Source organism: Chamaea fasciata, unplaced genomic scaffold, assembly GCF_029207755.1.
Source record: "Chamaea fasciata isolate MVZ Bird 193981 ecotype frontalis unplaced genomic scaffold, bChaFas1.0.hap1 SCAF_14, whole genome shotgun sequence".
Lineage (NCBI taxonomy): Eukaryota > Metazoa > Chordata > Aves > Passeriformes > Sylviidae > Chamaea > Chamaea fasciata.
Window position 1 is genome coordinate 8,096,428 of NW_027094099.1, and position 8,414 is coordinate 8,104,841.

General features: G+C 41.0%; 1 long non-coding RNA gene across 1 annotated transcript; it reads right to left on the minus strand.

Annotated features, from left to right (window-relative positions):
- Positions 1-2,366: 2,366 nt before the first annotated feature.
- Positions 2,367-6,599, minus strand: LOC136296637 (uncharacterized). The gene is made up of 4 exons (XR_010722975.1): positions 6,497-6,599; positions 5,108-5,309; positions 3,172-3,324; positions 2,367-2,639 (listed from the first exon to the last, which is right to left on the minus strand). It is a non-coding gene; the product is annotated as an uncharacterized lncRNA (long non-coding RNA).
- Between the last annotated feature and the right edge of the window lie 1,815 nt (positions 6,600-8,414).

Genomic DNA, 8,414 nt, shown 5'->3' on the forward strand with positions numbered 1-8,414 from the left:
TGGGTGTAGCCCTGACCGGGCTCTTGTACTACCCAAGGTGTATCCTTAAAGGCCTTTTAATAAATGCCTACTTTATTCTCTTAGCTCTGTCCAGTCTCTGTTCCAGGTCAGCCTTCTCAGGGCATCATTAGTAACCAGGGAATATTCTCTGGAGACAGAAAATCCTGTCACATCATATAATTAAAGACTGTTCCTTTCTGTTTTGGTCCCAAAGCATTGCGTTCAGGATCTGTTTTCTAAAACAAGTAGTTACAGGATTTTGCTCTTATTTGGGTGTGTACAGCTGTGGACAGGGATGCAGACACAAGGAAGATTTGTGTCTGATCTGTGGAATCAATTGCCTGTGTACAGAGTCCCAGAAAACCTGGTCCTTCACAGATTCAGCAGCACACATCCAGTCATTCTAGGTTGTGAGCACTAAATTTAACACAGTATTTATGGCACTGAGTGCTCTCTGGTGTTCAGTAAGCATTCAGTAAAATAATTTCCGACACAATTTTAATTGTAGTAAGCAATTGTAGTAAGCAATGCTTTTCCATCTTGCAGCACTGAGTGGTGCAGCTTTAGCTTATCAAGGACTGATACCACCAAACTGTTGCAGAATTAGTCACAATATTAAGCATAAATGCCTGCAGACATTTTTATGGGATCAGACCCTCCACATTGAATAGGAATAAATTGAAATTCATATATTTTGTTGAAGGTGGGCATTGAGCCACTGTTTGGATGGAGATGCTTTTCATTTTCCAGCATAATGTCTCCGGGTAATATACAAAAAACTTTGTAGGAAGTGAACACTAAGCAGCTAAGCAACAGTACTGCAAAACCCTGTAAAGCTGTCAGGCTTCAGGGAAGACTTTCAATAGGTGTGCAAGGAGTGTTCTGAAATAAGAAATATGTATTTTGACTGTAGGAAGTCTCAGAAATGTCTTTTTCAAAGCCCACATAGTGACCCAAAAAATAAGAGAAATCTAGCCTTATTTCACAAGCAAATGACTGGCGCTGATGTAGTGTTCCAAAACAATTTCTGGATGTTTTTTACTAGTCTTTATTTGCTGTGTTTCCTCTAAACCAAAGCCTGCATTAGAAATATAAATATGACAGATTTCAATATATCTTTATGATAATACTGTCTTTTTGGCACATATTTCAATTACTCCTTGTCTATTTTGAATCCCATAATGGTCATAAAAATAACATGTTTCCTGTGCCCACCAACAAATGTACCAATACAGAAAGGCAGCCCATGGGGCCTCCTGGAATCAAGGAGCAGGATTTTTTTGTTGCGTTATTTACTGGTTTACTCTTCCGTAGGAGCAAAGCACTATTTGATCCCCCTTTTTATTTCCACTAAATCTCATTTGCTCTGTAGTTTGCCCCCATCCATGTGTTCAGCAGAGGTATTTACAGCACTAATAAAAGCATTTTTCTGTGAAGGGTCAAAAATCATTTCTCTTAATATATTTGTGGATCTGCTTTTAAACATCATCCATTAGTTGTAGCAGTTCTATTACAGTGGAAACCAAAAAACAGATTTTCTACTGTCAGAAATAATTAATTAATTAATAATTCCAGGATATGTTAGAAAACAATCTTTTTCTTCTAGCACTAATGATACAAGTGACCCACAAACTACTGTCTTCATGCATTGTTTTAGCCATCTACCTGCAGAGGGGAAAGCTACGGTGTTCTCACTGCTTAGCATGTGGCAATGTAGCAATCTTCCAATATGTTCTGTCTGCAGATTAGAAGAGACACAGACTCATCCCTGGCCAGGAAGCTGCTGGCTCCATCCTCATTATGGCAGATTGATCAGTTTATACTGATTACAGGAAATGGCTGTTAACTGGGTGAATAAATAACACATCTGTGAGCTGGGATTATCTTAAAATTTATTGTTCCTTTCTCCAAAAATGATCATGTAGAAAATCAGAGGAGGGACAACAATGTTCCATTCAATCACAGAAAGATTTTTTTTTATTTCCAACAATAGTAGATGTTCATTTCCCAGTTTATACAGGGTAAAAAACAACACCCTTGCCTGTCCTTTTAAAGTTTCTCTCCCTGACATGCTATCTCCCAGCTAATATTCACACCTACTAGCACATAGTGCCCTTGAGTAACTATTATGTCATTTTGAGGAGTAGTAGGTGGATACTAAAACCAGAGGAAAGTTGCACATTACCTGGGCTGCAGACTGACAATGTACCCTGCACGTGCCTGTGACACTGGGCAGTGATTTCTGAGAGAGCTGTTTTGATTTGAGGAACACGTCCACACCTTGCTCTGTGGCACAATTTGCCACTCACTCCCCAAGAGGTGGGGAAAGGCTGGTGAGAAATGGAAGGGCAAGTTCACACACTGCAGTTTTAGGTCTTGAAAGCAATCTGTTACACTGACCACACTATCTCTGCTCATTTTGGGGAAGAAAGCTTAGTGTACTGAACAGGAATGTTTTATTCTTTTTTCACTTGTAAAAATGAACTATGTAACTAAACTCTTTACATTTGATCCATTTTCATCTTTCCATATTTTAGCATTATTGTGCTCCTTATTTCCATTTCCAGTCTCCTTCATAAGAAAACAGGGGTTTGCATCGTATTAGAATCATCTGCTTCATCAAAAGCCTGATTAAAGTCCTAAATAAAAAAGAAATTCAATTTTAGTATCACTGTGTAGAGTAAATACGTTGTTTGCAGTAAAGTTCTCACCTCCATTTGCTTTTGATGCTTATTATAACTAATAAGTTTTTTATTCAGTTTGTAAAGTGTCCCTTTTTAGCCTGTAGCTGCTGGGTGACACCATCTGTGATTTCCGATGAAATTAAATTAAGTGAAAATTCAATCAAAATTAAGATTGTTGATTCCACAACTTCACCGAGAGGCTTGGGATCTCACAGAAGTGACACGTCTTTCACACAGGAAGCCTGGACACTGTGTGAGCCAGTTTAACTCAAAGGAGAAGATTTTCCAGAGAACGGAGTAGCTAACTCACTATTTCCAGTGTATCATGCCGGGTTTAATTAATGATTAATTATCATTAATGACCCTAGCTCAGCCCTGCTTGGCAACAGGCATTCAGGATGACCTCTCCATTACTCTTCAATAGGAAGCCTGTCTCCAGGTACATCTTTATTATGTCCCCGTGCTCTGAGGGCACAGGGGTCGGTACCTGAGCAGTCCCTGCTCACAGGCAGGACCTTTCCAGCTGAGACAGAGGGAGGCTGTGCAGAGCCAAGCACTGAGGAGAGGCCACTGAGACACTGGAGCATGGACAGGACGACGCATTTGTTAGTCTTAATACACCTTAAATGGGTGCTGGAATCTGAGGTCCAAGAACAAGGAAATCAGGGAATTTAAAAAAAAAAAAAAAAAAAAAAAAAAAAAAAAAAAAAAAAAAAAAAAAAAAGAGGTTAGGGTAATTTAAAAAGAAAATTATCTTTCTGCACCTGCTATTCCCTCCTTTTTTTTTCTGCTGAGATGCATTTCATATTTTTTTGCCTTTGCCATGACCATATTATAATATTCTCTTTAACCAGTTCATAACAGGAAGTGCAATGGCTGAGTTCAACAAAATGCCAGTTAAAACATCCCTAGGGGAGCAGTCAAGTGGTCAAAGCTGGGCAGTGTGGCTTTTGTGCTCTTGTAACTGCGCTGACATTTTCTCACCTCCCCAAACATTTTTGTGAACATGTCGAAATAAAAAATAAAAACTAATTCCCCTTTCACTGCAGTCCTCTTTGAGTCAGAAAGATGAGTATTTTTCACCACATAAGTTTTACAGGATTTTCCAATAGGACTTCACACAATCCATGGCCTAGATGACTCATAGTGTAGTTACCAAAGAAGACAAGTAGTGATTTCCACCACAGTGGTGAGCTAATTTAATAATGGACACAAATGATAACTTACAGTACCAGAACTTCAGAGCATTTGACAATAATCCCTGCACTTCCCAGCAAACACTTTGAAAAAGTGGAGATCAATGCCTAATAGTATTGGTTATTATTAGTATCCTTCTAACACATCTAGGCTTTTTCATCTTCTTTAATACAAAAATGAGGTCACTTTGAGCATGTATTGGCAGAGAAACTTTACAAGAAGTCTTGGAGGCTTAGATGTTTGGGTTTTTTAAACCAGAATAACTTTCTCTTTTTTAACAGTTACATTTGCAGAATCCCTTCCAAAGAACATGTGGTCCTTAGCTCAGGGAATGTGGACTACAGAAAAAGGGCTTAACTGATGGCAGTGTAATGCATTTTTCATTTTATATTAGTGTCTAGCTACAAATCTATTTTCCAGGTGGACCATGTGACCTCTTGTACATCACCTTGAATGTGACAGTACAGTGAGTAAACCATTTGGTGAAGGTTACTCTCAATAACAAAGGTGAGAGTAAAGAAAAGGATATCAACCCAAATTCTTTGAGTGTTGTTCTATAGTTCTACCACTGATCACATAGCATAGGTTGGGAGTTTTCAGCAACCCAGTATATTTGGGAAAAGAGGCATTTGTGTGTGTAAGCAAAACATTAGGTGTCACCAGGTGTCACTATTACACGGGGTTTTTTTCTTTACATGTGGGCAAATGGCCAGTTTGGGGACGATATAACATATTATCAGTTCATGCTTAAGCATTTAGTATAGAACTTTCAATGTAGATGAAAAGGGGTCTGCAAATGCAGGAGAACTTGCTGTCTTCTCTGGGCTGATGTCATGCACATCATTTATCACTGGGGACAAGGAGAACCATGGGGCTGATGTTCCTGCTAGGGAGAATTTCCCCGAGTATTGTTGTATAATCTTTCTTCTGGAATTAATATGAATAGATATCAATAAATGAAAATGCACTGTAAATTTATCTCCTGTAAACACATCACTACATTTTCTTTGCTGACAAATTGCTTGTAGAAGCCTGATCATCTACTGGTATCTAGCAGCAGATAGATGAAGTACTAAAGCAAGGTGCACCACTTGTGTGTGTTTGCTCTACAGTGTTGGTGTATTTTACATCAAACAGTGAAAACAAGTGCAAATATTTGGAAAAGAAATGGTAGAGCATAAGGACAACGATGATATTTTACTATAAAACTGCAGATATGGACTTACCAAAGAATGCTGTGCTGCGTTTGAAGCAGTGGTAGATCTTTCTCAGAGGATACCATGTGACTTCCCACAGAATCTTGCAGAAATCCTAATTGATGTGTGGGTAGTGCGTTGAATGATCTCAGACTCAACCCAGGCTGTAGCTTCATGACAAATCCCACTCATATTGCCAAGCAGCTTGCAAGGAACCCACTTCTATCTTACCCTGGGTGGGAAAGACACAGGCAAGCCCAGAAGAGGGTTGGGATTTCCACTGGAGGAAGCAATATTGCCCAGCCATTGCGTGGGACAGGCTAGTATCTGCTACCATGGACATAGCTGGCATAGCTGCAAGTATTTGGTCTGAAGTAAAGGTTGTTTAGTTTGGAGGGAGTTTTACATTCAGCCTGTCTGGTGGTCATAGGGTGGTGAGGAACTGTCTCTCCAGACCCCTAGAACTGAGCTGCATAGGGAGCTCTGCAGAGAAAGCACTGAAATACTCCAGGGCGCAAGCATTGGTTGTGTCAGTTGTAGTAATCCACCTCAGAATGTCGTTTTCAGCAAAAGGAATTTCTGACAAATAAAACTTTCCTGTTTTCAACAGCTGCCTTTATCCAAAGCTCACTGGAGGCAATAGGAATCTTTAAGCTGACTGAATAGACTTTGCATCATTCCTGTTTTGAAGATTTCTTGCTTCCTACCTAATAGGAATAGTATGTCTTGTGATGTGCTGCATTGCAGTTTGGTCTCTGGAAGAAGCAGTGTTCGAATTGATGAATCATTCTCGTCCTTGAAATATTGCCATATAGGACTATAACCATCATAAATAGTATTGCAGTGACTGAACTTAAAAGTCACAATCTGTGGAAGAATCTAATCCTTTTTATACATTCACAGCTGCCTCCTTAGCACTAACTTTACCTGATTCACTTCAAGGGGGAAGCCTCTTTCAAGATATTTTCTCTCCTTTGCTTAAGAAACACTATCCGTTCCTCTGCACACTGACATTGCTCCTTCCCCTGAAAGCTGGTGCCCTTGGACATTTGAACCTCATTAAATTTAGAAAGCCAGTAACTTGGGTTTGCTCCCATAGTGATGTTGCAAATCTCATATTTACAAGGGATTCTTTTTAAACATTCATTATCTCTTGTGGTTGCCAACACTAAGTATAATATCGCATCCTCTTAGTTAGAAAACATGAATTCTGTAAGACATGGAGCTTTATAGCAAAGTAAGGAAAAGGAGAAAATGTAGCAAAGAAGCGAACACTCAGTACATTTACTTGTGGGAAAGCTGCAGAAGGTAAAAGCAACAAAAATAGTTTGAGACAAAAAACCTGACTGACATGAAATTTACTAGGGCAAATTGAGGACAAACTTTAGGTATGTGGGAAAATGTTCCAAATCCTCTCACCTGTCTCGCGATGAGATATGAAACAGGGGACTTGCTATGCCAGAGAGAAAGACCTTTAATGAGCACCAATTCCTTCTTGTGGTTCAGCAAGCACTGTCCTGGTCACGACTGCCACAGCCTGCAGGTGCTGACTACCACATCTCCATCTTAAGTACTTGCTCCTGGGCACCCAGAGGAGGGCCAGTTTTATTAAGCCAGTTTGAGGCCATCAAAAAAGATGATACTCCTGATAGCTCAGGACTATAATAAGGTAGTGCATTACACATTGTGTAATAAATATAGCTGGAAGCATTACAAAATGGCTGGAGAAATCTCCAGCATTAATATTTGATTCAAGATCTTTTAGTTGTCTGTGGCATATTTTGATTGAGGAGGCTTGTGAGTATATTTATTTATTTTTAGATTTATGTAAATGTGCACAGTCAACATCTCCTGAGGCACCAGTATGGCATCCAGTAATACATGCTGTATAGTGTAAGCCCATTTCCATCAGAGGAGCAATGCCGCTCATCCCGAAAACCAAACACTGCTAAATTCCCTGAGGAAGCCCCTGACAAAGCAGGTATCAGCTCACAGCGCTCCCACCGGGCCAGCACAATGTGCGGAAGGAATTTGCGTCTCAGGGTCACAGGCTCTGGTGTGACACGGCTTTGGCAGGTTCGGTGACCCGGCGGGCGTTTGCTCAGCGCCCCGGCCAGCTCGGCAGGGACGGGCGGCTCCTGTGCCGCTGCCCCCTCCGGGCTTGCCGGCAGAAACCACCGCGGGGGGACAGGAGGGCTCAGGCAGGAGGGAAGCGGCCCCAGGGCGGTGCAGAGCCCGGCCCAGTCTCCCCAGGTGCAGGGACACCCTGCCTGCCCGCCCAGCCGGAGCACTCGGAGCTCCAGGCCGGGCAGGACTCGCTCAGGCAGGAGAGCTCTCGCCTGCAGCCCCTGCTCCCTGCCTGGGCTGCACAGATTGGCTGATGTGATTTTTGGATTGGGGTAGACATATGCTTGATGCTCCTGTTTAGTTCTAGCTCTAATGCCCTATCTGCCAAGGAAATGATGCGCGATTATTTTCTGAAAACAAAATCTATCCTGCCAAACCCAAGCAATGCAGTTTTCTAAAGAGGTTTTTCTAATGGGACAGTTGTTATAACGAGGCGTCTTTTGAAAATCTGTGTGGTTTGTAACGATCCAAGAAGCCAGAGTATGACAAGGTGGTGGCTGTTACCCCAAAGCTGAGCAGCTGGGAAGGGGCTGCCCAGGTGCTGTGTTGAGCGATGGTGCCTGGGCACTGTTTGTCATCCCACTGGGGAGCCAGGATCCTGCATCATCCCCTGCACAGAGCGGAAAGCACACCTCAGAGGGATCACAGTGGGCAGATCCAGCCTGCTCCTGCGGACTCATTCAGGGCTGAAGCACCACACAAGGATGGTTTGATTTAACCACTTTGCGCTTCTCCAAGTCTGAGCAGGTCAGACTGCCTGATGAGAGCTGGGTTTGCAATAGGTAGAAGTATGGTAGTTATCAAAGTTTAAATTATTGAATGTCATCTAGTATTCTTTTTTTTTTTTTAAATATAACAATTTTGGATGAACATTTGTGATTTTTCTATTGCTTTGAAAGGATAAAGAAACATCTGTCCTTTTGCAAAATCTTTTGATTCAGTGTTTCCTTAAGAAAAGTGGAGTGACAGATTTATTTATTTTTTTTTAAGAGGCTAAAGATGAAAGAAGTTAGGACCCCAACTTTTATGTCTTTTCCAACAGCAATATTTCAATGCCTATAAAATTATTTTACACTTTAAATGTCTAATTTAGCTTTTAAAAAAATGCCATTTAAACAGGCTTTTTTTATGCCTCAGTTTTTCTTTTGAGTAACATTGATTAGCAAAAAACTTTCTTACAGGAAAAAAAATAAAGAGAAATTGGATAGTG